Raw genomic sequence first — 17,530 nt, forward strand, 5'->3', positions numbered from 1 at the left:
ATAATGATTCAACTTCCCTATACATTTTGCTATCCTCACCACAATGCAGTTACTGTCACCATACAATAGTTTTACAATACCATTGACTATTACCCTTATCCTGTACCTTTCATCCTCATGACTTAATCCCTCTCTAACTGGAAATGTGTACCTCCCATACCCCCCTTTACCGATTTACCCCCCCACACTCACCCCTGACATTTTGGTGACCACCATCTTGTTCTCTGTATTTATGGGTCTGTTTCTGCTTTCTTTTGCCATTTGTTTTGTAGATTCAACATAAAATGAAAGCCTATGGTATTTGTCTTTCTCTGCCTTGTTTTACTTAGCATAGTATCACACTCTAGGTTCATCAATGTTGTTATACATGTCAAGATCTCATTCTTTTTTATGACTAAATAACACTTTATTATATATATACCATATTTTCTTTATCCATTCATCTATCGATGGACATTTGGATTGCTTCCATATCTTGGCTATTGTAAATAATGCTGCAACAAACATAGGGATGCATATATATTTTTTCAAATATATGTTTTTGTTTTCTTTGAGTCAGTATCCAGTAGTGTAATTACTAGATCATGTGGTATTTCTATTTTTTTTTTGAGGAATTTCCAGTTTTCTGCAGTGGCTGTACTAATTTACACTCCTACCAAGAGTGCATGAGGGTTCCTTTTTCTCCATATCCTTGCCAACTCATTTCTAATCTGATACTAGCCATGCTGACAGGCATGAGGTGATACCTCATTGTGGTTTTGATTTGCATTTCCCTGATGACTAGTGATGTGGAGCATCTTTTCATGTAGCTAATGGCCGTCTGTATGTTCTCTTTGGAAAAATATCTGTTCAGGTCCCCTGCGTATTTTTAATTGGATTATTTGGGTTTTGCCATTGACTTGTATAAGGTCTTTATGTATTTTGTATATTAGCCCCTTATCAGATATATTATTTGCAAATTTCTTCTCCTATTCAGTAGATAGTCTTTTAATTTTGTTGTTTTCCTTAGCTGTGCAAAAGCTTTTTAGTTTGGTGTAGTCCTGATAAATTTTTGCTTTTGTTTTCTTACCTGAGGAGACATATCTAGAAAAATGTCTGTAAGGCCAATGTCAAAGAGATTATGGCATATGTTTTCTTCTAGGAGTTTTATGGTTTCATGTCTCACATTTAGGTCTTTTATCCATTTTGGTTTATTATTGTGTATGGTGTCGGGAAGTGTTTCAGTCTCATTCTTTTGCATATAGCGGTCTGGTTTTCCCAGCACAATTTTTTGAAGACACTACCTCTTCCCCATTGTACATTTGTAACACCTTTGTTATACATTAACCATATAATTGTGGGCTTATTTATGGGCTCTCCATCCTGTTCTATGTATCTATTTTTGTGCCAGTACCATACTGTTTTGATGACTACAGTTTTGCAGTATATCTAGAAACCAGGGATTGTGATACCTCCGGTTTGTTCTTCCTTCCTAAGATTGCTTTGGTATTCATGGTCTTCTATAGTTCCATAAAAATTTTAGAATTATTTGTTCTAGGTCTGTGAAAAACGCTGTTGGTATTTTGATAGGGATGCATTGGATCCGTAGATTGCTTTAGGTAGTATGAACATTATAATATTAATTTTTCCAATCCAAGAACATTGTAGGTCTTTTCATTTGTGTCATTGTCAATTTCTTTCACCAGTATTTTATGATTTCAGAGTATAGCTCCTGGTTAAGTTTATTTGGTTTGGTTAAGTTTATTCCTAGGTATTTTATTATTTTTGGTTCAATTGTATATAGAATTGTTAATTTCTCTACTACTTCATCATTAGTTTCTACAGGTACAGCAGATTTCTTTTTATGAATTATGTATCCTACAACTTTATTCAATTCATTCGTTACTTCTAATTGTTTCTTGGTGGAGTCTTATAGGGTTTTCTATTTATAGTATCATATTGTCTAAAAAGAGCGACAGTTTTATTCCTTACCAATTTGGATCCCTTTGATTTCTTTTTCTTGTCTGGTTGCTGTAGTGAGGACTTCCAGTACTATGTTGAATAAAAGTAGGAAAAGAGGACATCCTTGTCTTGTTCTTGACGTTAGGGAAGAGCTCTTAGTTTTTCACCGTGAGTATGTTAGCTGTGGATATGTTATATATGGCCTTTTTGTTAAGTTGAGGTATGTTCTCTCTAACCTCACTTTGATCAGGGTTTTTATCATGAATGGATGTTGTACTTTGGCACATGCCTTTTCTTCATCTATTGAGTATCCATTTTTTAGTGTAGTGTATCTACTGCTGATTCCCTTAAGTTTTTCACTTCAACTCTGCTTCTTTTTTATATTCTCTATGTATTTGTTGAAGTTCTCACTGAGTTCATACACTCTTTTTTTCCAGTCTGATGAGCATCTTTATGACCATAATTTTGGAACTCTTTATCATGGGGATTGGTGATAGCCAATCCCTTTAGTACTTTTTCTGAGGTTTTTGTTTTGTTCTTTCTTTTGGAACTTATCCCTCTGTCTCATTTTGCTTCATTTTCTGTGTTTCTGTAAATGAGGCAGAACAGCTTCTTCTCCTAAACTTGAAGGAATGACCTTGACTGTGGTCAGTCCCCATATATGCCTGGTGATTTAGGGTGGAGCATGCAGGTGGGGTAGCTGGATCCAAAATGGTAGAGGTTTGGAGTGTTCTGGCGTGCCTTGAGACTGTGTCACCTTGGTGGTAAGATGGCTGGGGCTGTAATAAGCACTGTTGAGGGGTGTCCCAGGATGTGCTAGGGACTCATTCCTGACTCACTGAGGCAATAGGTGGGCTGGGAGAGTTGTACCATGCTCCTGGCTATACTATCAGAGCTTTAAATGTCAATTCTGGATGTTAAAGGAGTTGTTCAGATTTTGCCAGTTCCAAGGGGAATTCCTTTTTCTTAGAGGTGAGTGAACACCTGTATACTAGGTGTTAACTGAGAAGAGATAAGCATTTCAGTAATAGATAATGACTTATCCAGTTACAGTGATCATGAGCAAAGTACAATGTCTGTTTCATTCCCCTTCTAATTTTGTCTCTTCCTGTGCATATAAAAAGAAAAAAAACTAGTATTCCTACAGTAATCCTGTAATTTTGAGTTATCTTTTATGTTAGTTGGTATATTTGCCATGGTCAGATTACAGAAATACTATGATACTCAGGATTGCTAAAGACATTGGATATCTTGTGCAGGGAAAGGGAACTAGGTGACTTAAAGCTAAGGAAGACCCCTACTGTGTACAAAGAAAAGGAATCGCCCTTTTCAAGACAATTGCTCTTTGGTTACTCATTTCTTTTCCCCATGGTCAGGTTGGCTGCATCTCCAAACACTTGTAAGTACTGTATGTTCTGACATATCCTGAAGTCATGCATTAGCACCTTTTCATTCAGCAAAGGGTGAGAACAGATATCTTCTGGCAGCTGACAGCAGGAAGCAGGCAGAAAAAAAGGGAAAGGAAACTGGGGACACTGTGGTGGTCTAGTGGCTAGCAGGACTAATGTACCAGCTGTGAATAAACCCCCCCTTTTTTTGCCTCCCATCCCAGATGTCTCTCTGTCATTGTCATGTCCTTAAGCTATCGTAGTAAATGATTTGTGCATTGCAACTGAGTCACCAATGTGGCAATTGAACCTCTTCACAGCTCAAAATTGTTGATGTGTGCACAGAGGGCCCTATGGTTGTACTGTATGCTTGTAGGAACAGGGATGGAGTGGGGAGGGGCTGAGGGGGAAGCACCAGAGAAAGAGTAAAAAAAGCAGGAGCCAGAGAGGATAGTGAAATGTCAAGGTTACCTTGTTTTGCCTGGAGAATTAAAAGGAAGGGGCACATTAATGCCTGCCTCCATTTGGTCTTTTGGCTCTCTTAGGATGAAGCAGCCCCTTGCTGCTCTGGTAGATATACATATCACTTTGAAAGATTAAAAAATGAAGAATGCAGTGATCTGTATTGTATATATGCTTTATTCTGTGGAAAGAATGTTAATAAATATACCGTGAGCCTGCAAAGTTTGCCAATATAAATAATGTGGCATTTCAAAGTCTGTCAGTAAATGTAATTGAATTTTTCAATGTAAAAATATAGTTCAGTTATAAATTGGAGTCATGCTTGACATTAGTTGGGCATTAGAAGATATTAATTAGATACTGCTCACTTCTCTCTCTTTTTTTTTTACATTAAATGAACTTATCAGGAAAGAAGAATTTGCAAGCATACAATTTAGAGATTTTTATTCTCAAAAACAAGCTGTCTGGTAATTTTTGGTAGAGAAATAAATGCTTTTTCAAAAATCTTGTCAGTGAGCTGTCTAAAACATGCCCTTCCCAATAGGAACACAATATGGGAAAGCTAATCCATTTTAATACTTTGTAATGATAATAAGCTACAGTGAACAAGTAGCCTAGGGAAAAGATAGTAGTCACCTTTAAACAGAAAGAGAATAGCAAGTAATTGTACATTTTTACACTAGGCTGATGACAACATTTCCTGTGACTTTGAACTTACTTTGGCTGTCACCATCCTGGCAAACATTCTGCATATCAATCAGTTGTATTTCTTGCATGACATTTGCAGTATAATGTAGACACTTATGTGATCGTTGTATGTAAGCAGACCGTTTATATGTAAATAATTGTGTTCCTTCATGCTACAGACGCTGCATGTAGAACTGTTAGGACCTTTTAGATCTCAATAATACTGCAATTTTCATTTACTGTTTTTATTCTTGCTTAAATCTGTCTTCATTTTTCTTTGGCACGTTCACCCCTGAGTGTCTGGTTTATGTGATTGTACAGTAGTGTGTGTGTTTTCCAGCAGTTAATTACTTGCACTGAGATTCCAGAAATCGATTTAACAGTGTTTGAATCTTACTTTCTTAAAATTTTGTTATGTTGATTTTTTTGTTGAACAAAATATTGCAATTAATTACCACAAAAAAGTATATCTAGATGTTAACTTTAATTTGCATAATTTAATGTTCCCTGGGCATGTTTGAGTTTTTTTTTCTAGTTCCTGTTCCATAAAAAGATTTTTAAAGTTTTCAATTTAAAATTTGTAAGTAACCAGTACCTGTTCTCATTAGCTTCCTTCCAAGTAGCTTATTCAGTACTTTTATAGAAAAGTAATCTAAGGCCTCCCCACAATGCATAATATGTGTTACTCATAAATACCTTTATGATACCATTTTCTGCTTCAAGATGAACATGGTGATTATGATTTATTTTTGGGGTCAGAAGGTTATAGCTAATTAAGTACCTGTATAAATGTCTTGATTCTAAAATAAGTTTATCTTTTAGATTCTATTGAAATACATATGGTCAGTTGTAACACAGTAACACTTTTGCATACCTTCTGATACTTGTTTAAAAGATAATTAGCTTCCAGGAATATCCAAAGAAAACAGGATGAGGTCTGGCTCTAGGACCTGGAAAAAAAGGAAAATAATGAAAGGAGAAATGGAACAAAACAGGTAAATTTTCCTTTTGTAACTGCTAAATCCAATGTTCTAATTCCTGGGCTATGAAAACTTAAGACTCACAGCAGCAACGGCTACCTGATTAGCAATTTCCCAGACTTGGCATCTGTATTTAGTCATGTGACTAGTTTTGATTACCAGAGTAATATGAATTGAATTGATGTATATCATTTCTGGTCTTGGTGAAAAATCATATAGTGGGCCTACTCTAAGGTTTCTCGTCATTTCTTCCGGTCAGATAAAACCAAAGTGACATTGCACCCACAAAAGTTTTAGCTATTAACCTTCCTTACTACATCTGTATACTGATATTTATTACCACCTATGTATATTTATTTCATCCTTTTAATATCTTTTTCATAGCAGAGGCATCTGAGGCTTGCTGAGTTTGACTTGTATAATACCAAAAAAAAAAAAATCACAATTTTAGGTTTCTGTTTAAGTCCTAAATTAATATTCTTCCCAGCATACTTGTTTAATCCTTAGAATTCTATCAGTTTTACTTTGATATGCTTACATTGGTGGTAAAGGAAAATGTTTCATGTTCTTCATAATATAATGGCAGACTGGACAATTAGGAACTGCTTCACAATCTGAAAAGACCTTCAAGTAAAGAAGGTCAAAGCTAGGTCCACATTACTCGATTAGACACTATTATTTTAGTTTTGACTGAAAACAAATAAACTAAAAAATAACCACCAGAGTATTTAAGAACTGCCTCCAAAGAGAGAGGTATTATGTCACCAAAATGGAGACATTTGTCATTACAGACTTCAGTCACCCTCACAACTATTTACAGACAAGATGCTACTGAGGGAGTCACAGAACATGGGCGTGAGGCTGAAGCACCCCCATGTAACACAGAGACCAGGACAGACTGCATTAGAAAGGTAAGAAAAGCAGCTACACAGTGATCACGTTGCCCAAGCCATCCTGACACCACACTAAGGGGTCTCTCCTGAGACCCCTGTTCAAAAAGGGACCACTGGAGTGAGTTCCAGCAACTGTCCTCCAACCCCCAGCATTGTCATTTTGTAGGAACCCCTACTCTGGTTTCATCCCTGGGAATCCAACTGGGCTCTGGAGGGAAGAATTGGGAACACTTCCCCTTTTTTCTGACACAAGTTGTATTCCCATCACTGGTTTTACTCATTTGCTCTCTGACCAGGGAACTCAGTGAGGTGCAGGTCTACATAATTCAGGTCCGCACGCCAGGAATTTCACTGGTGCTGTAGCCTGATCTGCGCATACCCAGGCAAAGTAAGTCATAGCCCTACCTACAGTGGAGTGTAGCCGCAGCCCCATTTGAGAGAAAGAGGTGGCAAGAATACATGGAAGGTCTATAACCCTGCAAGTCTCAAGCCGAGTGTGGGCACTGCTCAACACCCCTAGAGCAAAAACAGTAGTCCTGTTCAAGCAGGGAACTCAGGGCATAGGTTAACTTAAGACCACAAAGAACATTAGTAACCTTGGAGCTGCTTCTCCTGTGCCCAGTTAGGGAAAAAATTCAGCCTTTGGCCCACCAACCCAGAAACCTTACCAGAGCACCCAGGAAACTACAGAGCTTACAGTGGCACTTGAAGACTACAAAACTGAAGGCTTTTCCTGTCTGTAGAGCAAAACCAGTGGTCCCACTTGACTACGATATTCAGTGTACACTCTTACCTGATAACTGTGTAGGCGCTGGGTCCTGTCTTGCTGCCTCAGTGGGGCAGAGAAGCTAATTTATAGTCCCATCTATTGTTGAGTATCACACCCTGTCCCAGCCATCTGATAAGCCTGACTCAAGGTCCTACAGCCAGGATTTCTGCCCAAGCCAGGGCACACAATGCCCCCCCCATATGACCTCAGAACTTAGTTACCTTGATGAAAATTAGTCCCTACCTGCCAACACATCCAGAAATCCAAAGTAAGCTGACAAGTAAAGAACTGTCTCTAACAAAGCAAATCTGGAAAAGTCTGGAAGAGGAGATCACTTACTCAAATGTATAGATATCAATGTAATAAATCAAGGGGATCACAAAAAGCAGATAAGTATAACACTATTAAAAAAACTAATAACTGATCTTAGAAATCTATGAACTGTCAATGAACTCAAAATAATCCTCTTAAGGAAGCTTATTGGACTAGAAAATCAGCAACCTGAAAATGGAACATTGGAAATTATCCCACGAGAGGAACAAAAAGACTGAAGAATGCCTATGGGACACATAAGACACAATGAAAAGAAACAATATTCACATTACAAGAATTCCAGGAAGAGAAGAGAAAGGGATAGAAAGTGTATTTAAAGCACTAATGGCCCCAAACTTCCCAAACCTGGGATGAGAAATAGACCTCTAGATCCAAGAGGCTCTAAAGACCCCCAAATAGGGCTCCATCAAGACACATTATAATTAAATGGTCAAAAGTCAAGTAATTTAAAAGCAGTAAGAGAAAAGAAAGAACTCAAATATAAGTGAACCCCTAATAAGACTATTGGGAGATTTCCCAAAAGAAACTTTTCAGTTCAGATCATGAAATGACATATTCAAAATATTAAAAAAAATCTGTCAACCAAGAATACTGTACATGGCAATGCTATTCTTTAGAAATAAAGGAGGGATGAAGACTTTCCCAAACAAACAAAAGCTGAGGGAATTCATAACCACTAGATCTGACCTGCCTTGTAAGAAACTCTAAAGGGTATTCCTTGAATAGCAATAAAATGATACTCATTAACATCATAAAAATATAAGAAGGCAGGGTAAAACCCACTGGTCATAGTACATATATAATCAAAGTTGGATTCTGTCATATGGTTATGGTGGTATGTAAATCATTTTCAAATTAAATTTAAAAGTTAAAAAAACATAGTAAAAAATAAACTGTGGTAATCTGTTATTATTACACAATAATAACCTAAAATGTAAGGGGGAGGAGAAGTTAGGGTGTTGTAATTTGAGGATATTTTATGTAAGCCTCATGGTAACCACAAAGGAAAGATGTGTAGTAAATATATAAAAGAATGTGATAAAGTCAAAGAAAGCACAAGACATCAAAACACAAAACACAGGAAAAGAAGCAAGGAACAATGGATCTACAAAATGACAAGAGTAAATCCTTACGTATCAAGAATTATTTTAAGCAGATCAAATTCTCCAAAGACATAGAATGGCTGAATGGATTTAAAAAAAAAAAAGTTCCAATGATATGTTGCCAAGAAGAGACTCTCTTCAGCATTAAGGGTGCACATAGAGTGAAGCAATGGAAAAAGATTTCAAGCAAATGTTAATCAAAGAAAGCAGAGGTAGCTATAGTTATATCAGCCACAACAATTTTTAAATGGTAAAAAGAGCAAAGAAGATCATTACATAATGAAAAAGGGGTCACTCCATCAAGTAGATTTAACAGTTATAAATCATTATAAAATTGGATACCCCTCTCCCAAAAATGAATAGATCATCTAAGAATCAATAAGGAAATGGGATTAGAACAAAAGTGTAGACCCAATAGACCAATCTAGAAACTTTTATCTGAATACAGCAAAATACACATTCTTTTCAAGTGCACACGGAAAATTCTCTAACATTATCCTAACATAGGATAGGCCATATGTTAGACCATGAAACAAGTCTTAATAAATTAAGAAGAATGAAATCATACCACATCTCTCTGATCAGAATGTTATAAAACGAAAAATAAACAAGGGGAAAACTCAAAAATCCACAAATACCTAGAAATTAACACACTCCTGAAGAGCCAAAGAACCAGTTAAAGGGGTGGGGAGAGGTATCTTTAGACAAATCAAATGTAAATACAACATTCAAAAACTTAAGTGATGCCATGAAAGCAATTCTAAGAGGGAAGTTCATCAATGCCTACATTAACAAGCAAGAAATAGCGCAAATAACCTAAAGCTATGCCTTAGAGAACAAGGAAAAGAAGAATAAACTAAGCCCAAAACTAGCAGAGAGAAGGACATAATAGGGAAACAATAGAAAAGATAAACAAAATCAACAAATCTTTAGCTAGACTAACTGAGGAAAAAGAAAACACAGAAAACAAAAATTATAGACATGAAAGGAGACATCACAACAGCAACATTACAGAAATACAAAACATAAGAGGCTGCTATGAACAACTATATGTCAATATACTGGACAACCTAAAGAAATGAAAAATTCTTAGAACATACTATCAGAAAGAGATAGTAAGTCTGAATAGACCAATTACTAGTGAGAAATAAAAAATCTCCCAATAAGGAAAAGCCAGAACCAAATGTCTTCACTGGTACATTTTAACAAACATTTAAAGAACCAACACAATTCCTTCTCAAACTCTTCCAAAAAATCAAAGAGGGGGAAACATTTCCAAACTCATTTTATGAGGCCTGCATCACCCTGCTACCAAAGATGGAAAAGGACATTACTAGAAAACTATAGATTCCTATCTCTGATCAATATAGATACAAAAATTATCAATAAAATGAGCAAATTGAATTCAACACCACATTATAGGTATCATTCACCATGATCAAATGGGATTACCTGGGATACAAAGATAATTCAACATATATCTAATCAATCAACATGATCCATCACATTAGAATGAAAGACAAAAAATTATCTCCTCACTACTGACAAAATTCACTACTGATTTATGATAAAAAAACTTAACAAATTTATTATGTTGAGGTACATTCCTTCTATACAAAAGACTATATATGACAAATCCAGTGTTAACATCATACTCACTCACTTAGAGCTTTTCCTCTAAGATCAGGATTAAGACAAGGGTGCCCAATCTTACCACTCCTATTCAACATAATGTACTAAAAGTCCTCACTGGAACAATAAGGCAAGAAAAAGAAACAAAGGAAACATAATTGGAAAGGAGGAAATAAAATTGTCTCTATTTGCAGATGACATGATTTTATATATAGAAAATCCTAAATATTAGACAATAAAAAATGTCAAGTTGCAGGATATAAAATTAACATATATAAATGTCAGGAGCCTTTGCATACAATAACAATGAATTATTTGAAAAATAAATAAAACAATGGCATTTACATTAACATTGAGAACAATAAAATACTTAGGAATAAACTTAACCTGGGTAGTGAAAGATCTCTACTCTGAAAACTATAAGACACTGGTGAAAAGTATCCAGGATTCATGGATCAGAAGAAATGATATTGTTAAAATGTCTATACTACCAAAATCCATTAACAGATTCAATGCGATCTCTATCAAGATCCCTTTTTTCTTTTTTTGGCAATTTTTTAAAGAAAAGGGAAAGAGAGACATTCTTAAAATTTATATGGAACCACAAAAGACCCCAAATAGCCTTAACAATTCTGAGAAAGAACAAAGAAGGAGGTATCACCCTTCCTGACTGCAAGCTATACCTATCTAAACACTATACTACTGGCATAAAAACAGACAAAGTGGCCCATGGAATAGAATTGACAGCTCAGAAATAAACTGAAACACGTACTGTCAACTAATATTTGACAAGGGAGCCAAGGAAACTCAAAGGAGAAAAGACAGTCTCTTCAATAAATGGTGCGCAGAAAATTGGATATTCACATATGAAAGAATGAAACTAGACCCCTATCTTATACCACTCATGAAAATGAACTCAAACTGGATTAAAGACTTAAATGTAAGACCTGAAACCATAAAAGTCCTAGAAGAAAGGATAGGAAAAAATGTCCTTGACATGGATCTTGGCAATGATTCTTTGGATATGTCATCTGAAGCACACGTAATAAAATGGAAAATAAAGAGTGGAACTACGTCATACCAGTTTCTTCACAGCAAAAGAAATCTTTACAAAGAAGACAAACAAGAGACTGAGAGGTATACAAAAAGATGCTCAACATCATTAGTCATCACAGAAATAAAAATCAAAACCACAAGAAGATATCACCTCATGTCTGTTGGGCATCATCAAAAAGACAGATAACAAATGCTGGTGAGAATGTAGGGAAAAGGAACACTTGTGCATTGTTAGGGGGATTATACAATGGGACAGCCACTATGGAAAACAGTATGAGGGCTCCTCAAAAAATAAAACTACCACATAATCCAGCATTTCTACTTCTGGGAATATATCTAAAATAAACAAAAATTATCTCTACCACCATGTTTGTAACAGCATTATTTACAATAGCAAAGACATGGAAACATCAGTATCCATCATTGGATGGATGAATAAAAGTTTTGACATACACACATACACACAAACAGGGGAATATTGTTTAGCCCTAAAAAGTGAGGGCATCCTGCCATTTGTAGTAACGTGGGTGGACCTCAAAGGCATTTTGCTAAGTGAACTAAGTCAGACTAAACTAGACAAATACTGTGTGATTTCACTTTTTGGTAGAATCTTATATAGAATGAATAATAATAATAAAAAAAGATCAGATTTGTGGTTACCAAAAGTAGGGAAGGATGGGGAATGAGTGTAAGTAACACTAACATGATGCATATGAATTTTTTTGCTTTCTTTTTATTTTATCTATATGAAATGGCAAATGTGAACTCAGCTTTTGTGGTAATCAATTTACAATATACGTAAGTCACAGTGTTGTATTTCAATTACATCAATAAAATGGGGGAAAAAATTACCCCAGGAAGTTCTAAAGATTTTGTTTATTTTATGGAAGACATGTTGGGCTTTCTAATACCAAATAAGTGAGTCCTTGTCATTAATGCTCCTAATAATTTTCCATTTTTTTCCATTTGTCTTTATATGTGCTGGGGTTTTCTTAATTAATTTTCTTGGTCTATGGATAATATATACTGAACTTGCTGAAATCTGCCATTTTGTCTTCTCTTGCTACCATGAATGAAATTTAGAAAATATAGCTCCTGTGTTTCTAGAATTTATAATGCCTATGACACACAGTATTATCCCCCAGTTCAGTGCACTTACTTGGAAAGGTATTTGGGTAATGTACTTCTTTTGGATACTTGTATTTTTACCACAGACAGGCAGATCGTATTCAACCTGGGCATCTCAGTTCTTAAACATGATAATTCTGGGAAAGACATTGAGGAATTAACTTACCAGAAGGTTTGATTCCAATTCTTCTCATTAAGAAGAATTCCACAGGTCTTAGTTTTGAATACAGAAGAAAGAAGCATTTTTTGGGAGGTACTCTTACCTCCTCCACCTTAAGGAAGACCCTGTTGTCCTCTTTGTATCTCTTCCCTTGAAAGCTACATGTCTAGATAAATGGTATTTAGAGAGAATCTCATGTAGAGTTACCTTTTCCTCCTCAAAATCCAAAACTGGGTCAAATACATTTTAGTTATATATCTTTTTTTTTAAAAGCACTCGGGATCCTGGTTCAAGATGGTGATGGAGGAGGATCCCATACTTGCCTCCTCCCATGGACATACTGAATCTACAGCTACATACAGAACACTTTGTGATCTCATGGAACAGTCACAAGTGGAGACACAGTGTTTAATTGGCTACTACCATAGGGCACAGTGCCGAGGCAGAAGACAGAAACACCCAGTCTTCCCATGAAAGAGTCCTGTTAGCCTATCATCGTAACTGCGGTCTAAGGAGCAGGCTTCTAATTAAACACACATCTAGGGGTCAACAATTCTCTCCAGATACTAGGGAGGCCAGCAGGGACCATCTTTGCACTCTTGCCCTGACTTATCCCAGTCACTTTTATATTTGAGAGAGGAGCTTATGTACATATTTAAGCCCCAGGTTTTGTGGCTGCTCCCCAGGAAAGATAGATATCCCTTGATAGTCTGGCTCTGGTGGTGAGGAAAGCTTGTGTCCACAGCTTCAACAGAATGGTAACAAGCAAGCATTCTTCATGGACTATCACCCCAAGGATCACTGCACAGGGAAAGACAGAAATACCCATGCCCCAGTTTTCCCTTAAAAGAGTTATATTTGCATACTTTAAAAACTGCTGCCTATGGGTCCATCTTCTATTGAGACTGAATCTAGATACTGAGTTCCTCCCTTTTGGGATACTGACAAGTCCTGGAATACCCTAACTGCTATAAAGCCACTAAGAACAAAGGCTCTTTGGATAATCACAAGACTGGAGAGACAACTAACAGCTAGGACAGGGGTAAACAATAACTTTTATCTCCTACAAGAGGCCACAGTGAAAAACTGAGAGGTGACTGTTTTATCTAACACAAACCAATCACAGGAAAATGAAGAGATGGAGGAACATCTTCCAAGTGGGTAAACAAGATAAAAACCTCAGAAAAATCCTTACTGAAACAGAAATATAAATGATTTGATGAAGAGTTCAAAATAATGATCATAAATATGCTCACTGAGGTCAGAAGAACAATGCATTAACAAAGTTAAAATTTTTTTTAATTTTTTTATTGTTATGTTAATCACCATACATTACATCATTAGTTTTTGATGTAGTGTTCCATGATTCATTGTTTGTGCATAAAACCCAGTGCTCCATGCAGAACATGCCCTCTTTAATACCCATCACCAGGCCAACCCATCCCCTCACCCCCTTCCCCTCACAAAGTTAAAATTTTTTTTAAAAGATTTTTTATTTGAGAGCAGGAGTGGGTAGGGGGAGGGGCAGAGGGAAAAGCAGACTCCCTGCTAGGCAGGGAGCTCGACATGGGGCTCCATCCCAGGACGCTGGGATCATGACCCGAGCAGAAGGCAGATGCTTAAACAACTGAGCCACCCAGGTGCCCCCAAAGTGAAAATTTTGACAAAACAACAAAAAATATAACTACTGAATGGAAATCACAGAACTAAAAGATAAAATAACAACTGAAAAATACAACACAGAGGTTCAACAGCAGACTAGGTAAAGCAGAAGAAAAGATCAGTGTACTCAAAGACAGGACAGGGACACTCATTCAGATAGAGTAGCAAAAAAAGACAAAGAATGAAAAAGACAAGGTGGCTTAAAGGACTTAAAGGATAACATCAACTGGACTGATATCTGTACTATAGGGATTCCGGAAGGAGAAGAATGGAGCAGAAAAGTATTTGGAAAAATTATGCCTGAAAAGTTCATTATCCTGGGGAAGAAAACAGACATCCAGATTTAGGAATCCTGTGAAGTTCCAAACAAGAGAAAATCCAAGAGGCCCATACCAAGACATATTATAATTAATTTCCCCAAAGTTAAAGACAAGGAGAGAATCTTTTTTTTTTTTTTAAAGATTTTATTTATTTGAGAAAGAGCGAATGAGAGAGAGAGAGCACAAGAGGGAAGAGGATCAGAGGGAGAAACAGATTCCCCGCCGAGCAGGGAGCCCGATGCGGGACTCAATGCCGGGACTCCAGGATCATGGCCTGAGCCGAAGGCAGTCGCTTAACCACCTGAGCCACCCAGGCGCCCGACAAGGAGAGAAACTTAAAAGCATCAAGAGAAAAATGCCCATTAGATTATTATCAGCATATTTTTCAGCAGAAACTTTTCAGGCCAGTGGAGAGTGGGACTATATATTCAAAGTGTTAAAGGAAAAACAAAACAACAACACAATCTTCAACCAAGAATACTCCAACTCACAAAGTTGTCTTTCAGAACTGAAAGGGAGAAAGAATTTTCCATACAAGAAAAAGCTAAAGAAGTTTCTCATCACTAGACTGGCCTTACAATACATGTTAAAGGGACTTCTTTAAGTCGAAATGAAAGGGTGCTAATTAGTAACACGGAAACATAAAGTATACATTTCACTGGTAAAGGTAAATATATAGTAAAATTCAGAATATTCTATTATTGTAATGTTATTATTAGGATTAAAGTACAAAAGTAGTAAAAATAACTACATTGTAGGGGTGACTGGTGGCTCAGTCATTAAGTATCTGCCTTCGGCTCAGGTCATGATCCCAGGGTTCTGGGATTGAGCCCCGCATTGGGCTCCCGGCTCTGCAGGAAGCCTGCTTCTCCCTCTCCCCCTCCCCCTGCTTGTGTTCCCTCTCTCGCTGTGTCTCTCTCTGTCAAATAAATAAAACCTTAAAAAAAAAAACTCCATAGTAATTTGGTACAATAGCACAACAATGTATGTACCAGATAAAAAGATGTCAATTGTGGTATCAAAACATAAAACTTGGTGGGAGAGAAAAAATATAGTTTTAGAATGCATTCAACCTTAAGTTGTTATAAACTTACAATACGCTGTTAAAGAGAAAGGAATCTAAGTATACCACTATGAATAAATCATCGAATCACAAGGGAGAGAGCAAGAGAAGAAAGGAATTACAAAACAGCCAGAAAACAATTAATTAAATGGCAATAAATATATACCTGCAATAATTTAAATGCAGATGGGTTAAATTCTCCAAGCAGGAAACATGGAGTAGCTGAGGATATAAAAAACAAAACAAAAAAAACAAAAAACAAGATCCATAATATATGCTGCCTACAAGAGACTTACCCCAAATGTAAAAAATACACACAGACTGAAAATAAAGTGGGGGTGGGGAAAGATATTCAGTGGAAATCAGAGGAAAGAGGAGGGTAACCATGCTTGTATCAGACAAAATAGACTTTAAGAGAAAGACTGTAATAAAAGAAAAAGAAGGTCATTATGTCTATGATAAAGGGGTCAATCTAACAAGAGGATATAACATTTGTAAATATTTATGCACCCAACATAAAGAGCACCTAAATATATAAGGAAAGATCTACAGACCTAGAGGGTGAAAAGGACAACAATCTAATAAATAATAGGGAAATTTAATACCAACATCCATCAATGGATATATCTTCCAGACAAAAATCAATAGACATGTTGGTCTTAAACACATTAGATCAGATGGATTTAACAGATAAAAACAGAACATTCCATCCCCAAACAGAATGTACATTCTTCTCAAGCACCCATGGAACATTCTCTAAGATATATAATTAGACCACAAAATAAGTCTTAATAAATTGAACAAGATTTAAATCATATCAAACATCTTCTCCAACTACAATGGCATGGAACTATAAATTTGATTAAATGATGAAAACTGGAAAATTTACAAATAGGTAAAGGTTAAACATCATGCTCTTGAACAACCAGTAAGTCAAGGAAGAAATCAAAGGAGAAATCAAAAATATTTTGAGACAAATTAAAATAGAAATATACCAAGAATTATGAGCTACAGCAAAAGCAATTCTCAGAAGGAATTTTATAGTGATAAATGCTCACTTTAAGCAAAAAGAAGTGTCTTAAATAAACATTCTAACTTTATACCTCAAGGAACTAGTAAAAGGAGAACAAACTAGTCCAGAGTTAGAAGGAAAGAAATAAAGATCAGAGAAGAAATGAAATAGAAACTAAAATGACAATAAAAAGATCAATGCAACTAAGAGCTGTTTTTTTTTTAAATATACAAAATAGAAAAACCTTTAAATGGCCTCACCCAGAAAAAGAGAGCACTCTAGTAAATGAGAAATGGAAGAAGACATGATATAACTGATAACACAGTAGTAAGGAATGTAAGAGACTACTATAAACAATTATTTGCTAACAACTTGGACAAGCTAGAAGAAATGGATAAATTCCTAGAAACATAAAACTTACCAAAATATAATCATGAACAGAAAATCTGAACAGACCAATTATTAGTAAGAAGATTGAGTCAGTAATCAAAAACCTCTCAACAGGGCACTTGGGTGGCTCAGTTGTTAAGCGTCTGCCTTCGGCTCAGGTCATGATCCCAGGGTCCTGGAATCGAGTCCCACATCGGGCTCCCTGCTCGGCAGGAAGCCTGCTTCTCCCTCTCCCACTCCCCCTGCTTGTGTTCCTGCTCTCGCTCACTCTCTCTCTGTCAAATAAATAAATAAAATCTTAAAAATAAAACAAAATAAAAAATAAACAGTGCTGTTTATATAGAGTGTGTGTATGTGTGTGTGAGTGTGTGTGTGTAACGGAGATTGTGTCATCTGTTTGATCTAGACACTGGTGGTTATAATATCTTAGAAAGATATCATAACCATGTATTTCTTAAGAGCCTATGTTCTTATTAAGACGTTAATCATATATTAAATACATCAACATTCTTGGACAAATTATATTTCTTCCCTATCTCAAAAATGACCAT

The 17,530-nt window shown here is 36.2% G+C and overlaps 1 long non-coding RNA gene across 1 annotated transcript in view; it reads right to left on the reverse strand.

Annotated features, from left to right (window-relative positions):
• The window catches only part of LOC141371354 (uncharacterized), a 29,240-nt gene extending 16,389 nt beyond the window's left edge, over positions 1 to 12,851 (reverse strand). The window contains exons 1-2 of the long non-coding RNA XR_012376253.1: positions 12,539 to 12,851; positions 5,353 to 5,428 (exon numbers count right to left, since the gene is read on the reverse strand). This is a non-coding gene — a long non-coding RNA (uncharacterized lncRNA). The remainder of the gene's footprint in view (positions 1 to 5,352; positions 5,429 to 12,538) is intronic.
• Positions 12,852 to 17,530: the final 4,679 nt, after the last annotated feature.

This window comes from Callorhinus ursinus, unplaced genomic scaffold (genome assembly GCF_003265705.2).
Source record: "Callorhinus ursinus isolate GAN/ISIS: 27379988/994484 unplaced genomic scaffold, GSC_fseal_2.0 scaffold3, whole genome shotgun sequence".
NCBI classification, from domain to species: Eukaryota; Metazoa; Chordata; class Mammalia; order Carnivora; family Otariidae; genus Callorhinus; species Callorhinus ursinus.